This window comes from Schistocerca piceifrons, chromosome 1 (genome assembly GCF_021461385.2).
Source record: "Schistocerca piceifrons isolate TAMUIC-IGC-003096 chromosome 1, iqSchPice1.1, whole genome shotgun sequence".
NCBI lineage: Eukaryota > Metazoa > Arthropoda > Insecta > Orthoptera > Acrididae > Schistocerca > Schistocerca piceifrons.
In genome coordinates, this window is record NC_060138.1 from 1,223,082,314 (window position 1) to 1,223,100,261 (window position 17,948).

The following is a 17,948-nucleotide window of genomic DNA, read 5'->3' on the forward strand; positions in this document are numbered from 1 at the left end:
CAACAGGGCTGCTCAGATTGTCTCGCAAATCGTTTATATAGAAATGAACCGCAAAGGTCCTCTAATCCTATCGTGGGGTACGCCAGAAGTCACTTCTGCTCTGCTCAATGACTTTCCATCTATTGCTACGAACTGTGGCGTCGTCGCTGACAGGAAATGACGAATCCAGTCACATAACTGAGACTATATTCCATAAGCACGCAATTTCACTCTAAGCCACTTGTGTGGTACAGTATCAAAAGCCTTCCGGAAATCCATAAATACGGACTCAATCCGAAATCCGTTGTCAATAGCGCTCAACACATCATGCAAGTTAAAAGCAATTTGTGTTTCAGAAGAACGATGTTTTCTAAATCCATGTTGGCTTTGTATAATTATACGAACTGTAAATAAATGACAAGGAACAAATAAAATAATTGAATTCTAGCTAAGGACAGATGAACCCACCACACGAGAGCCCGAAAATGGTATGCATAGAGTGAAACAGTAAATAGATAACTAAAACACAATGAAACAGACTGGCCCCTCTGCTCACTACTGAGCACAGAGAATAATTCAACAAACACGAGCAGTAAAAGGCAGAACAGAAAATTCTTTGAGCACAGTTAACAAAAAACATGCAGATACCTTAGGTCGTGCTGATATGCCAGTGTAATAACTTGTATAACTGATACTGAAATCCAGCCCAACATAGGCATTTGCACAACCAAAGTTTTGTACTGAACTCAACTTGCACATTTTCTAACAACATCATGACCGGACACACACAGCAGTCAATACCTGCTTTTATCTTGTCAGCAATATCTCTCTACACCCGAAATGCGACGCACCATCCATTTGTCGAACAGGTACTGATATTCGTTGCTGACAGCAGGCCACAGCAAGCTCAGACTCCATCAGGTTGCCTCTATTGCTTTGCTGCACAAACTCGATGCCCTACGCCATCCAGCAGACTGCCTTCTCAGACAATCGCGTCCTATAGAGTCTTCTCGTATGCTGTCTTCTTACTAGCACTTCCGCTGAGCCTCTTCCCCATCCTAAAGACGCCAGCAGTTTCCTCGTCCTCTATATCCAAGGGGGCGCTGGCACTGCCTGTCAAATGCCAACTGCCACCCATTCTCCCAGGCACCGCCGCTCGCAAGCCAACTCCCTGAACGAGGTACGCCGGTTCATAAACAAGATCGGGCCGTGTACCAGCGATGTTGCATGTCCACATTAAATGAATATAGTAACCGATAATCTATATCCAATTTTAAAAAAGTGTATCACGTTACCCTAAAAGTATACCATGTTATACCAACCGTATCAAATTACATACAAATAGTATTAAATTATCCCTGCAAACTGATTCAGGCTTTATGCATTAGGTGTAATTGTTCGTAATTGCTCAGGTAGTGTAAGCTCTTCGAAATTACTGATGACTTTTTCTTGACTAATGTCTCTACCGAGATATTAGGGAAACTTGAAACTTTCGATAGGCGTTGGAGTTTATATATTAACCATTCGACATTTTCCATTAGGCATTAGATGTTACTGGATACTAATAAGTACTCTAACACCAGTTGAATGTTAGTTCCGTCCTTACATAATGTTGCTGTCTGGAGGTGATGTGTTATCCATTAGCGATTGGGTTTGAGGTGTTAGGTGTCGCAGGATTGTGACTGTTATTGTATTACTAGAGGCTGCAAGTTAGATCTGCAGACGTATTTAATGCTACGAGTATTTTAATAAGTCATACAGACAATTTCAGTGAGGAAATATTTAATTTACTTGCAGAGAGTGTGGAACTTTCGGCGATTTTTAGACATGGTGCATTTTAAAGTGGAAGACAGATCTTCTGCAGTGCCATGTTCAGCCAATTTTTAGGTATTCAGATAAATTTCATGCTATCGAAATACTTTCATCTGTTAACCTGCAATTTATTTAAGCAATACTGACAATTTGTGAGTGTAATTATTTAGTTTCATGCCTCATTGAGCTACAAAAGTATGCGAAATCATACATGTAATACAACTTCATCTTTACTCTAATTTTCGTAGAGGTCCTCCACTGTACGATGAGCATCCAAGCTGTACATTTTAATGAGTTACACAGACAACTTAAAAGAGCAAATTTTTAGTTTAAAGACAAATAGAATTTCCAATTGTGGTACGAAAATCGAACTTTTGACGAAAACCGTGTAATGCTTAACCTAAAACATCTTATCAGCAGTGAAAATAAGTCATCTTTCTGCATTTTGAAAAGTAATACAGATTTTTAGACGCGGAAATATTTGATTTTCTTGCAATGAGAGCAAAATCACACATTAAATTATAAATAGATTTTTCTTCCGGATACCGACTCTGACATTGTCTTCGGAGATATCACATTTCTCTGCTACCATCTTGTAAGTGTGTATAAATTAAGCACGTCATTCTGCAATTTGAGTACCATCCTTCGTAAAACTGCGGTGATAAAAATACAATTTTTCCTTGCTAATACAATGTTTTCCTTTATTCTGTTACGTGTTTTTCAACAACGTATATTTTTATTAGATGACAGTCTTATTTAACAACTGATTACAGGAAATACTGTCTGTACATTGGCACCACAATTCTGACCGCGAATTTCGTTCAGGGTGTTATTGTAGGTAGCCTCCAGTATGCCTGTGTTATTTGCAATATTAGCCATACTTGTAATGGTTACATTTTTATTATGTACAACATGACACATTATCTTAATCATTCCTCAACTAGTGCTTGAGAACAGTCTAGATGGAGAAATATTTACTTATGTGGCTGTATTGTGACTTAGATCAAGACTAGGTCTAATTACATTCAGACTGTTTATGTTTGCGTGCTGACATTTGTAGTGTAGTGCTATAGCTAACAAACATTTTCTGCAGTTATAAGCGTGCTTAGGACAGTTTTGTGATACTAATGCATTAGGCCTAAATTCTAAAAGTAAACTGTTATTTGGAGATAATTAGGTACGGAAATAACACTGAAGTACGTAGTTTAGAGTTGGTAGTCATTTTTAAGCACCAATTTGACGATTATGTGTGTATCTGGAAATGAACGTCTTGATATCTGGCGCAAACACTACACTTTCTCAGCACTGTCACATAATTTTTGAGAAATGTTATACTTGGAGAGACTATTGTGATATTTGACAAGCATCACAGATGGATAAAGGAATTAATTTAAGCCTGTGTTATATCTTATACCAAGCATTCCACAAAGTTCGAAAATTTAACTTTTTTACTAGTGCAGATATCTGCTAATGACAATGAGCATCTCATAGCAAAAAAAATCGTTTGACATTTTTGACAGTGAAGCCATCTCTTGGCGACTGTAAGTTACTTGTAAATAAAAGAGCAGCTGGCTTTATTTCGCATTTTCAGGGTCTGTGGAATACTATTTAGAGTAAAAGATATGTCTAACAATTATGTGTTACTAATTTGTTAATTACACTTCAGGAGCAAATGTTTGTTTTTAATTATTTACAGAGAGTATGTTATATATAATTCCAAATTATATAGTGAGTGATGTATAGCTTCGAATGAAACATACTGATGTGACTAGCGGAATTCCATTAACAGTTTCTGGTAGTCAGTAATGAAAATTTAGTTATTCATTTTTATACAGTTCAGACACATCGACATATCTTTTGATAAATATCTGTGATTCAGTGATAGGGATTTTCTCACCGGAACTGACAGCAAACAAGCACTGATATCAATGGTTCAGGTATACATTAGGGTGTTACAAGGAAAAGTATGTGAAGCAGTTGAGCGGGTAATTCGGTACGTGAATGGAGATCTAAATGTGATAGTCATGGGGGATTGGATTGCGTTGTAGAGAAGGAAGTAGAAGAAAGGTTTTCAGGAAAATTTGCGATTGGTAGCAAGAACGAGAGAGAAGAAAGACTGAATTCTAAAATAAATATCAGTTAGTAATAGAGAGCACGCTGTTCAAGAATCATAAGAGGGGGGAGGTTTACTCGTAAAAGCAGGGAGATGCGACGATGTTTCAGTTACATTACATCACAGTAAGGCAGATATTCCTAAATCAAATATTGGATTGTAAAGCCTATCCAGGAGCAGATATAGATCCATAGCACAATTTAGTAATGATGAAGAAGGGGCTGAGTTTTCAGAGACTTGTCAGAAATTATCAAAGTACAAAGAAGTGGGTTACGGAAGTACCAAGGCATGAACAGACAAGACAGAAGTTCTCCTAGACTATAGATGATGAAATCCCATACTCCTTGATAGCGTAGGGGAACGATGCGGAAGACCCACACCGCCGTACTAGGCAACGTCCTAGTGGAGGTGGTTTGCCATTGCCTTCCTCATACCGTACTGGGGATAAATGATGATGATGAAGGCGACACAACAACACCCAGTCATCTCGAGGCAGGTGAAAAACCCCTGAACCTGCCGGGAATCGAACCAGGGTCCCTGTGCTCGGGAAGCGAGAAGGCTACCGCGAGACAGAAATAAAAACATAAGTACAAGAAATGCAATCGCGAAGAAACTACGCGTAACAGATGAAACACTTCGGCAGATCGACGACAGATAGAAGTAAAAAGTGTTCATGGAACTTCAGGGATACAGAATTACAAGTGACTTAGGAACGAAATAAGTAGGAAATTCTGGGAGCTAAGGCGAAATGGTTACTTGAAAAATGTAAAGAAATCACCTATATCAAATTCACCTATATAATAAATCATCTATATAATAAATGTGAAGAAATCACCTATGTCAAAGTCAAAACAACCTTCGGTGAAATGAAAAGGCAAGGCAGTAACATCAAGCGCGCAATGGAAATTCCACTGTTAAGTGCAGAGAAGAGAGCAGGTATAAATAGTACATTGAAGGTCTGTGCGAGGGGAAGGACCTGTCTGATAAAGTGGTAGGAGAAGGAACAGGTGTCGACAGGGAAGAGATAGGAGATCCAGTATCAGAATCAGAATTTAAAAAGGCTTTGGAAAACTTAAGATCAAATAAAGCAGGAGGGATATACAAAATTCCATCGGAATTTCTAAAACAATTGGGAGAAGTGGAAACATAACGACTATTTCCATTTTTTTGTGTAGGATGTATAAGTCTGTCGTTACACCATCAGACTTCCGGGAAAATGATACCCAGCCAATTCTGAAGCCAGCAAGAGCCGACAAGTGCGAGAATTATCGCACAATCAGGAACAGCTCATGAAGTCACGTTGCTGACAAGATAATATACAGAAGAACTAAGAAGAAAATTGAGGCTCTGTTGGATGGCGATCAGTTTGGCTTTAGGATACGTAAAGGCACCAGAGAGGCAATTCTGACGTTGCGTTTGGTAATGGAAGCAAGACAGTAGAAAAATCTGGAACCATTCATAGGAGTTGGCGACCTGGAAAAAGCATTCTACAATGCCAAGTGATACAATATTTTCTAAATTCTGAAAAAAGGTAGGGGTGAGCTAAGGAGAACGACGGGTAGTATTCCATACGTACAAGGACTAAGAAGGAATAATAAAACTAGAAGACTAAAGTGAAGTTCTAGTATTGAAATCAGGGAAGTATTCTTCCCCCCTTGGGTTCAGCTTACACATAGAAGAAGCAACGACGGAAATAGAAGAAAGGTCTAACAATGGATTAGAATGCAGGGTGACATAATATCAGTGATATGATTCGTTGATGAGATTGCTGTTCTGAGTGAAAGTGATGAAGAATTACGAGAAGATGTTGAATGGAGTGAACATTCTAATGATTACAGAGTACGAATTGAGAGTAAATTGAAGACAGACTTAAGTAATGAGAAGCAGCAGAACTGAAAACTGCGAGAAACTTCACATCTCACTTAGGGATCTTGAAGTAGGCGAAGTTGAGGGATTCTGCTACCTACGCAGTAAAATAAGCCGTGATGGACGGAACAAGGAGGGCACAAAAAGCAGACAGTCACTGAAAAAGAAGGGCATTCCTGGCCCAGAGAAGGTTGCTAGTATCAAACATAGATCATAATTTGAGGAAGTAATTTCTAAGAATGTCATATTTGCAGCGCAACATAGTGTGGAATGTGGGAAAACCAGAACAGTCTATGAATCGAAACCTCTGAGAGGGGTGCTATAGTAGAATGTTGAAAATTAGGTGCACTGATAAGATAAGGAATGACGAGGTTCCTCACAGAATCTGGGGCAAAGTAATTTATGGAAAACACTAATAAGAAAGACAGACAGAATGATAGGACATCTGTTAAGACATCAGGGAATATGTGGTGTCACCGCCAGACATCACATTTGCTAGGCGGTAGCCGTTAAATCGGCCGTGGTCCGTTAGTATACGTCGGACCCGCGTGTCGCCACTATCAGTGATTGCAGACCGAGCGCCGCCACACGGCAGATCTAGTCTAGAGAGACTCCCTAGCACTCGCCCCAGTTGTACAGCCGACTTTGCTAGCGATGGTTCACTGTCAACATACGCTCTCATTTGCCGAGACGACAGTTCAGCATAGCCTTCAGCTACGTCATTTGCTACGACCTAGCAAGGCGCCATATTCAGTTACTGTAATCTGAACAGATAATATTGTGAATCATATACCGTCAAAAGCGACGTTCATCATTAATGGATTAAAGTTAAGTATCAAACTAATTACGTCCGCTTTCTTAATTCTAATTCCTTGTCATGTTCCTGACCTCACGTCAGTATAGTCCTTCCCTCCTCACGCCAGCCTGCGTGAACTAAAACGCGTGCATTTCGGCCTCCTCTAATAACACGTTAATCCAGGTAGTTTGGGCACAGCCCAGCTGCAGCTACAGTGTAATGGTAATATTAAACTCTTGATTAGAGGAAATGAGAGAGACATGTGTTCTATTTTTTTAATTTTTTATATAATTAAAATGCATAGTTCACCTACGTTAGAGGACGGCCAAGTGGAGATTCATTCTGATTGGATCTTTCATTTTAATAATAGCTTCTGACTGGAGGAGAGGAAAAGAAGCTGTGTGATGTACTTTATGATACATAATTCACGGTGTTTCGATACTTTTGAACAAGGCGAAGATGGAGTGTCTTTGTGACTGACTCTTTCGTCTTAATACTTAGCTATAATTGGACTTAAGTAATGAGAGGAGGGGCATGGGAGGTGGCACATTGCGGACTGTATGTGAGCTGCTTGACATAAATCTATGATTTTGTAACTATTTTAATTTGACATCAGATGTATGTTTGAGTATGTAAATAACGCAACATGACACTGTATTTGTACTAATTTTAATGCGATGTCGATGTTTGTATGTGTACGTAAATAATGTAATTTGACACAATTCTTACGCAAGGGGTAGGGCTTTATGAAATACTGAATATCTTTGACTTTAGTCTGAGGTTTACCTAAGTTTTACAGCATATTTGGTTCTACTTTTAATACTATGCACTGACTGGTTGGAGATAGGGAGGACGGATGGAGGAAGTGTACATCAGACATAGTGTATTTCATTACTATTTTAGATATAATGTAAATAGTACACGTTTACTGATTGGAAAGAGGTTGGAGCGTGGGTTATAAACCACAACTGGTTTATTTCTTTCACTTTTAGTTTTTAATACTGCGTGATTGGCTGGAATAAGAAGAGGGAGATGTTCTCCAATTTTCCTTTAGCAAAATTGTGGTACTTTCTCTAATTATACTCTAATTGGTTAAAAAGGGAGGATTAAGAGTGCGAAAAGTACAATTGGTCTATGTCCATTATCTTGGATTTTTTCGTTTTAATACTGCCCTATGATTGTCAGAGGGGAGGGGTGAGGGATTTTAATTTCCCATTGTCGCAGTTGGGTTATTTCGACCATCTTAGAGTTTTTCACTGGATTTGTTAGTTTTCATACTGTGCTGTGATTGGTTGGAGGTGCTGAGGCGAAAGTGTTTTAATTTCCAAGTATTGATTGATTAATTTTATTGACTAAAGATGTCATGAGTGGTGATGACGTGGCTGGACTCTTCACATCAGAGGCAGAGACAATGAGTGTATACAAATAGTTTTAATGTTTTAAGTTACTTCACTGAAGATGGTACACAGCGAATAAAATCTAGACATGCAATAAACATCATTTATGATTGATTATTGTAGCCTTTAATACTTGACACGAATACAGCCGCTGGACACAGCTGTTCCTCTATGATATCAAACCTGATCTAATGTATGTCTTACATCTTAACTTTTCAGGTGTATAGACAACTGATGACGATCTGTGTAGCGTTTTGTAAATACTTTGTTTGAAGTAATAGCTGCTGAGTAGTACGGGAGAATGAGCAGTAGCTTTTCTCAAACTAGATGCTTTGTTTCTAGAATACATATTGAGAATAGTCTCGAAAACAGTTCAGAAGCAGATGTGAGATCGGCAGTGGCCACAAAATGTTTGGAAAACTGCCTAGGCCACAATGAATTCTTCAAACCTCACACCTCCATTAACGCCAGTGGAGTTAGCGAAATAGGCGGTGTTTTTGTCACAATTTGTCCCTTCCATAACGCGGTTTTCTTTTTAAATGCATTCCCATATAATTAGAAATTAGCTGTTTCTCGCTTTGCGTTGCCTTTCTGTGGACAGCGCTCTGTCAAATCCAATTAAAATGCGACGTCTGCAATCCTCAGTCAGCCTTCGACAGATACTGCATGACTGACACACAACCATCATTCGCACACAATAATTACATTTGTTGTAAACGTATTACTTACATCACGATATGCTCCCACCATTGCCGTTAGCTGTCACTCGAAACGTCAGTTCAGTATGGACCACATAACATTCCTGCCTTTAGTCAATTTTCCTGGCGAGCGCTCCTTACATCATGTAAGTTGTATGATAATGATGATATTCAGTTATAAAATTTGTTCTGTGATATTATTCATAACCCGACCGAGTGGTCAGCAAACAAAATACGCTACATCACCTGTCTGGCCGTAGGAACTTAATTTAACCCGTGCGAAGTTGGGCTGGGTTGCTACTATATTATGTACACATACCTTCTTCGAAATCCTCATCAAAATCCATACAACAGTTCCCAAAGTCAGCCTTCGCATACATGTAGAAAACGTAGCGGGTAATCCATTTATATTATAAAAAACAATGCATGTGAAAAAAGAAAGCATGTGTGTGTATGTTTGTTTGTTTGTGTGTGTGTGGGTGTGTGTTCAAGATCTCCTACGCCACTGTACCGATTTTAGCCAAACTTGATACACATATACTTTACAGCCCGACGGCAATCGGTATGGGATAAGAAACACCTACTTGTCATGGGGGTCGGAGCACGTGAAAAGCTACCGTAGTCCGCGACGCACATAGGGGTATTTCATGCAAAAAGTTGGCTAAAATTAGTGTTTGTTATTTTCTGTACTATGAAACACTAGAGACTATACTCGTATTTGTAGGATAATAATCTACATACATACTCTGTAAAATAAATTACTACGAAACTAAGTTTTTAATTGAATCATTATATCTTAACACAATACAATGTACTATTCCGATGATGCCTCCCATTCTAGTTCATCTGCGCAATCTGTTTCTATTGGGGTCTGCTCTCCATCACCACTCTCAGTTTGAGGCACATGCGTAACTCATCTTTCGACTGAGAAAAGCCCGCCGGCCGCGGTGGTCGTGCGGTTCTAGGCGCTCCAGTCCGGAGCCGCGCTGCTGCTACGGTCGCAGGTTCGAATCCTGCCTCGGGCATGGATGTGTGTGATGTCCTTAGGTTAGTTAGGTTTAATTAGTTTTTAAGTTCTAGGGGACTGATGACCACAGCAGTTGTGTCCCATAGTACTCAGAGCCATTTGAACCATTTTTTGAGAAAATCCCATGTATTTCTTTTAGGAAAGGTTTCCTGGCAGACGAAAGTGCTTATGCGAGCCTGGGCTGCTTTTTCTCATAAACTGCCGCTGAGTAAGGGTGCCTGTTCAATAACAATTGGACCAAGCACGAAAATCTGGTGTTTACTGGGAGACATCGGATTACATGGAACTAAATGACTACACAGTCTTGCTGTTTCGCCAGTATAAGCAGCAAATTTTTTCTATGTCTACCTTAAGCTATTGGAAATAGCTTCTAGAGTAACCCTGAATAGACGAGATGCAGATATACACATGTTATTTCTGCTGAAGGTTCAGAGTTTGCAAAAGACCTTCTACTAGTATTTCTGTCATTTCTATTTCCATAGCCTTGTTTGGCAACATGTGTAATTAATTTCAATCGATTTCTGAACATTCCTTTCGTGCCTTAGACCAATTCCTTTTCCTCTTTCGAACGGGTTTGCCACTGCTTACTGTTTATTCAATAGGAAAAATGCAACAAGAAATCAAAACATCGAATTCGGGCATGGAGTGTAGACAGGCTGAAAGGAAGACCTTCTGCATTTATTACTTTTGTTCTCGACAAGTCAATGAAGTCTTTTTCAGAAGCCTTGCAAATGCAGCGTCTCATTGTCGACGCTGTTTCCATTACTGCATTTCAGACCTTTGTATCTACCATAGTCATCAACAGTGTGGGTTTTATTGATGAATTACCCTCTGTTCTTGCAAATTTGTTTCTCGTAATGTTTCAATTTGCATATTGTTACAACAGTTTCTTCATTAGTAACATCAGCCATTTCAGGAATAACTCTACTTCGTATTGCTCTACTACAGTGAGGAGACGATATTGTAGGATTGCTCCCAACAATTAGGTCTTCAATCAGGCGACTAATAAGTGGTAGAGACACTAAAGATTACGGAAATATTGTTTTCAGATACTGATTCAAACTGAATTCGCTGTGAACCATAGCAACACTATTTATAAATAAGTTCCAATGCATTTATATCATCATTTGGAAAAGCATTAAAAACCACTTCCTGGACAGCACTGCTTTTTATCCTCTTGAAGGATACAGTAACAGGGATAGACATTCCTAACCGTTGTTCGAAATAGCCGGCCGCTGTGGCCTAGCGGTTCTAGGCGCTTCAGTCTGGAACCGCGCGGCCGCTACGGTCGCAGGTTCGAATCCTGCCTTGGGCACGGATGTTAGTGATGTCATTAGGTTAATTAGGTTTAAGTAGTTCTACGTTGTAGGGGAATGATGACCTCAGATGTTAAGCCCCATAATGCTCAGAGCTATTTGAACCATTTTTGTGCTTCCAAAATTGTTTCTCAATGGTTGTCTTTCACATTTTAGAGCGTTCTCTTTACGAACAACTTGATGGCCTACCAGCCAGAGTATCGCAACACAGAATTTTAATGGAACTTTGCTGCCACTTAAGTTTTTTTTTTTAATAAGATACTTTCAACTCAGCGAAAAACAACGATCTTTTGTGACTTTATGTACGTTACAACATTTCTTTATTTTATCAGTGATGCGGGGATCTGATAGTATAAAATTTTTCTTTAGGTTCAATTTTTTTACAAAATCTTTTTCAGAACATATTTTCATAAGCCCCCCCCCCCCATGAACCATGGACCTTGCTGTTGGTGGGGAGGCTTGCGTGCCTCAGCGATACAGATAGACGTACCGTAGCTGCAACCACAACAGAGGGGTATCTGTTGAAATGCCAGACAAACGTGTGGTTCATGAAGAGGGGCAGCAGCCTTTTCGGTAGTTGCAGGGGCAACAGTCTTGATGATTGACTGATTTGGCCTTGTAACACTAACCTAAATGGCCTTGCTGTGCTGGTACTGCGAACGGCTGAAAGCAAGGGGAAACTACAGCCGTAATTTTTCTCGAGGTCAAGCAGCTTCACTGTATGGTTAAATGATGATGGAGTCCTCTTGGGTAAAATATTCCGGAGGTAAAATAGTCCCCCATTCGGATCTCCGGGCGAGGACTACTCAGGAGGACGTCGTTAGCAGGAGAAAGAAAACTGGCGTTCTACGGATCGGAGCGTGGAATATCAGATCCCTTAATCGGCAGGTAGGTTAGAAAATTTAAAAAGGGAAATGGATAGTTTAAACCTAGATAAGTGGGAATTAGTGAGGTTCGGTGGCAGGAGAAACAATACTTTTGGTCAGGCGAATACAGGGTTATAAATACAAAATCAAACAGGGGTAATGCAGGGGCAGGTTTAATAATGAATAAAACAAAGGTGTGCTGGTAAGCTACTAAAAACAACATAGTGAACGCATTATTGCTTCCAAGATGGACACGAAGCCCACGCCTACTACAATAGTACAAGTTTATAAGCCAACTAGCTCCGCAGATGACGAAGAAATTGAAGAAAAGTATGATGAAATATAAGAAATTATTCAGATAGTGAAGGGAGACGAAAATTTGTCATGGGTGACTGGAATTCGGTAGTAGGAAAAGGGAGAGAAGGAAACGTAGTAGGTCAATATGGATGGGGGGGAGGAGGGTAAGAAATGAAAGAGGAAGCCGCCTGGTAGAATTTTGCACAGAGCTCGACTTAATCATAGCTAACACTTGGCTCAAGACTCATAAAAGAAAGTTGTATACATGAAATAAGCCTGGAGATACAGACAGGTTTCAGATAGATTATACAGGGTGATTCAAAAAGAATACCACAACTTTAGGAATTTAAAACTCTGCAACGACAAAAGGCAGAGCTAAGCACTATGTGTCGGCGAATTAAGGGAGCTATAAAGTTTCATTTAGTTGTACATTTGTTCGCTTGAGGCGCTGTTGACTAGGCGTCAGCGTCAGTTGATGCTAAGATGGCGAACGCAGTATGTGGAGATGTTAGAGAATTGGCTGTTCCCTCAGCTCGAACAAGAAGCACAACAATTCATATTTCAGCAGGATGGAGCGCCACCACATTGGCACTTATCTGTCCGTAACTACCTGAACGTCAACTACCCGAGGCGATGGATCGGCCGCCCGGCAGCCCGTGACAGAGCACTTCATCACTGGCCTCCAAGAAGCCCTGATCTTACCCCCTTCGATTTTTTCTTATGGGGGTATGTTAAGGATATGGTGTTTCGGCCACCTCTCCCAGCCACCATTGATGATTTGAAACGAGAAATAACAGCAGCTATCCAAACTGCTACGCCTGATATGCTACAGAGAGTGTGGAACGAGTTGGAGTATCGGGTTGATATTGCTCGAGTGTCTGGAGGGGGCCATATTGAACATCTCTGAACTTGATTTTGAGTGAAAAAAAACCTCTTTAAATACTGTTTGTAATGATGTATAACAGAAGGTTATATTATGTTTCTTTCATTAAGTACACATTTTTGAAGTTGTGGTATTCTTTTTGAATCACCCTGTATAATGGTAAGACAAATATTTTGGAACCAGGTTTTAAATTGTAAGATATTTCTAGGGGCGGATGTGGACTCTGACCACAATCTATTGGTTATGAACTTTAGATTAAAACTGAAGAAACAGCAAAAAGGTGGGAATTTAAGGAGATGGGACCTGGATAAACTGACTAAACCAGAAGTTGTACAGAGTTTCAGGGAGAGCATAAGGGAACAATTGACAGGAATGGGAGAAAGAAATATAGTAGAAGAAGAATGGGTAGCTTTGAAGGATGAAGTAGTGAAGGCAGCAGAGGATGAACTAAGTAAAGAGACAAGAGCTAATATAAATCCTTGGGTAACAGAAGAAAAATTGAATTTTAATTGATGAAAAGAGAAAATATAAAAATGCAGTAAATGAAGCAGGTAACAACGAAAACAAACGTCTCGAAAATGAGATCGACAGGAAGAGCAAAATGGCTAAGCAGGGATGGCTGGAGGACAAATGTAAGGATGTAGAGGCTTATCTCACTAGGGGTAAGATAGATACTGCAAACAGGAAAATTAAAGAGACCTTTGTAGAAAAGAGAACCACTTGTATGAATATCAAGAGCTTAGATTCCATTAGAACTGCTGACGGCCTTGGGAGAGCCAATCCTGACAAAACTCTACCATCTGGTGAGCAAGATGTGTGAGACAGGTGAAATAACCTCAGACTTCAAGAAGAATATAATAATTCCAATCCCAAAGAAAGCAGGTGTAGACAGATGTGAAAATTACCGAAGTATCAGTTTAATACACTCCTCGAAATGGAAAAAAGAACACATTGACACCGGTGTGTCAGACCCACCATATTTGCTCCGGACACTGCGAGAGGGCTGTACAAGCAATGATCACACGCACGGCACAGCGGACACACCAGGAACCGCGGTGTTGGCCGTCGAATGGCGCTAGCTGCGCAGCATTTGTGCACCGCCGCCGTCAGTGCCAGCCAGTTTGCCGTGGCATACGGAGCTCCATCGCAGTCTTTAACACTGGTAGCATGCCGCGACAGCGTGGACGTGAACCGTATGTGCAGTTCACGGACTTTGAGCGAGGGCGTATAGTGGGCATGCGGGAGGCCGGGTGGACGTACCGCCGAATTGCTCAACACGTGGGGCGTGAGGTCTCCACAGTACATCGATGTTGTCGCCAGTGGTCGGCGGAAGGTGCACGTGCCCGTCGACCTGGGACCGGACCGCAGCGACGCACGGATGCACGCCAAGACCGTAGGATCCTACGCAGTGCCGTAGGGGACCGCACCGCCACTTCCCAGCAAATTAGGGACACTGTTGCTCCTGGGGTATCGGCGAGGACCATTCGCAACCGTCTCCATGAAGCTGGGCTACGGTCCCGCACACCGTTAGGCCGTCTTCCGCTCACGCCCCAGTGGTGTCGCGACAGGCGTGAATGGAGGGACGAATGGAGACCTGTCGTCTTCAGCGATGAGAGTCGCTTCTGCCTTGGTGCCAATGATGGTCGTATGCGTGTTTGGCGCCGTGCAGGTGAGCGCCACAATCAGGACTGCATACGACCGAGGCACACAGGGCCAACACCCGGCATCATGGTGTGGGGAGCGATCTCCTACACTGGCCGTACACCACTGGTGATCGTCGAGGGGACACTGAATAGGGCACGGTACATCCAAACCGTCATCGAACCCATCGTTCTACCATTCCTCGACCGGCAAGGGAACTTGCTGTTCCAACAGGACAATGCACGTCCGCATGTATCCCGTGCCACCCAACGTGCTCTAGAAGGTGTAAGTCAACTACCCTGGCCAGCAAGATCTCCGGATCTGTCCCCCATTGAGCATGTTTGGGACTGGATGAAGCGTCGTCTCACGCGGTCTGCACGTCCAGCACGAACGCTGGTCCAATTGAGGCGCCAGGTGGAAATGGCATGGCAAGCCGTTCCACAGGACTACATCCAGCATCTCTACGATCGTCTACATGGGAGAATAGCAGCCTGCATTGCTGCGAAAGGTGGATATACACTGAACTAGTGCCGACATTGTGCATGCTCTGTTGCCTGTGTCTATGTGCCTGTGGTTCTGTCAGTGTGATCATGTGATGTATCTGACCCCAGGAATGTGTCAATAAAGTTTCCCCTTCCTGGGCTAATGAATTCACGGTGTTCTTATTTCAATTTCCAGGAGTGTAAGTCATGGCTGCAAAATATTAACGCGAATTCTTTACAGACGAATGGAAAAACTAGTAGAAGCCGACCTCGGGGAAGATCAGTTTGGATTCCGTAGAAATATTGGAACCCGTGAGGCAATACTGACCCTACGACTTATCTTAAAAGCTATATTAAGGAAACGCAAACCTACGTTTCTAGCATTTGTAGACATAGAGAAAGCTTTTGACAATGTTGACTGGAATACTCTCTTTCAAATTCTGAAGGTGGCAGGGGTAAAGGGTAGGGAGCGAAAGGCTATTTACAATTTGTACAGAAACCAGATGGAAGTTATAAGAGTCGAGGGACATGAAAGGGAAGCAGTGGTTGGGAAGGGAGTGAGACAAGGTAGTAGTCTCTCCCCGTATATTGAGCAAGCAGTGAAGGAAACAAAAGAAAAATTTGGAGTAGATATTAGAATCCATGGAGAAGAAGTAAAAACTTTGAGGTTCGCCGATGACATTGTAATTCCTTCAGAAACAGCAAGGGACCTGCAAGAGCAGTTGAACGGAATGGACAGTTTCTTGAAAGGAGGATATAAGATGAACATCATCAAAAGCAAAACGAGGATAATGGAATGTAGTCGAATTAAGTCGGGTGATGCTGAGGGAATTAGATTAGGAAATGAGACACTTAAAGCAGTAAAGGAGTTTTGCTATTTCGGGAGCAAAATAACTGCTGATGGTCGAAGTAGAGAGGATATAAAATGTAGAGTGGCAATGGCAAGGAAAGCGTTTGTGAAGAAGAGAAATTTTTTAACATCGAGTATAGATTTAAGTGTCAGGAAGCCGTTTCTGAAAGTATTTATATGGAATGTAGCCATGTATGGAAGTGAAACATGGACGATAAATAGTTTAGACAAGAAGAGAATAGAAGCTTTCGAAATGTGGTGCTACAGAAGAATGCTGAAGATTAGATGGGTAGATCACATAACTTATGAGGAAGTAATGAATAGGATTGGGGAGGAGAGAAGTTTGTGGCACAACTTGACTAGAAGGAGGGATCGGTTGGTAGAACATGTTCAGAGGCATAAAGGGATCACCAAATTAGTATTGGAGGGCAGCGTGGAGGGTAAAAATCGTAGGGGGAGACCAAGAGATGAATACACTAAGCAGATTCAGAAGGATGTAGGCTGCAGTAAATACTGGGAGTTGAAGAAGTTTGCACAGGATAGAGTAGCATGGAGAGCTGCATCAAAAGAGTCTCACTACTGAAGACGACAACAACAACATTTTCATAAGTCATAGAGGCCTTTTCTTGGCATAATTTTGACTTTCGAAGAAGCTAAGAAAAAAGCAAAGTGGTTGCAGATCTAATTTCGGAGATGACGTTGTTTATAACTGGCCACTCATTAATACATAACAATCAAACAAAAGCAAACTGTTGTATTCAGCGGCTACATCTTTAAATTTCCAAACTAAAAATGTACTAACAATTGCGAATGGGAACACCCTCAACCGAAACAAAAAGAAACTAAAGAAAGTAGTAAATAATGTGAATGAAAATAATAATAAATAACGGTATCTATCCGAATCTTCGGAATCCATATTGCTTTGAACCACACTTCAAGTGAAGACGTAGTTTAACAACCAACTGCAGACTGATTTCATTCCAGTAGAAAAGCTTCGGGCACACTGGAAGCGCGATATAAATCGAGATTAACTCTATCGCCTATCAGTGCACAATAAGCTAATAACACACTGCCTAATCTAACAACGCACTGCTTAATCAATGATCCATCTATCAGACTGTCACAGAAAGTTATGCATTCTGGGAATCATCCACATTTGAAAAGTGAACTTCTGGACAGCCTTTAGGGCAAAATACCCCAATGTGCGACGCGTGAATTCTCGAATCATATTCATCCAGAACTTGAGAATGAGTGCACTTAATGACTTGCGGCAAACTTTACACTTAATTTCAAATATTTGAGAAATTTTTCCTCGCTGACAGCTCCTATAAAATGATGAAAGGAAAAACGTTGATCAGATACCACTTTTGCGATATTCTTGGAGTAAAGGTACCGCACATATACACTGAATGTAACTGCGAAGTTATATCACTGTATCACACATAGTTCGGGAAATATGATGTTATAAACAGTGAGACTCATGAACAAATGCAGCAGAATGCACGATGTTTAAATTTAGTACTTCTTTGCTACTAACTCCATTCGCAACACATTTTTCAGGCAGTATCCACATTTGGCGCTCAATGTACCTACAGAATTATAACATTGAACAATACGTAATTCAAGAGGTATGACATCATAAACATTAAGCATAGGCACAGACGCTGGTACGGGCATGGACACACAGCTGTAAACACACTACTGGCCATTAAAATTGCTACACCACGAAGATGACGTGCTACAGAAACGAAATTTAACCGACAGGAAGAGGATGCTGTGATATGCAAATGATTAGCTTTTCAGAGCATTCACACGAGGTTGGCGCCGGTGGCGACACCTACAACGTGCTGACATGAGGAAAGTTTCCAACCGATTTCTCATAGAAAAACAGCAGTTGACGGGCGTTGCCTGGTGAAACGTTGTTG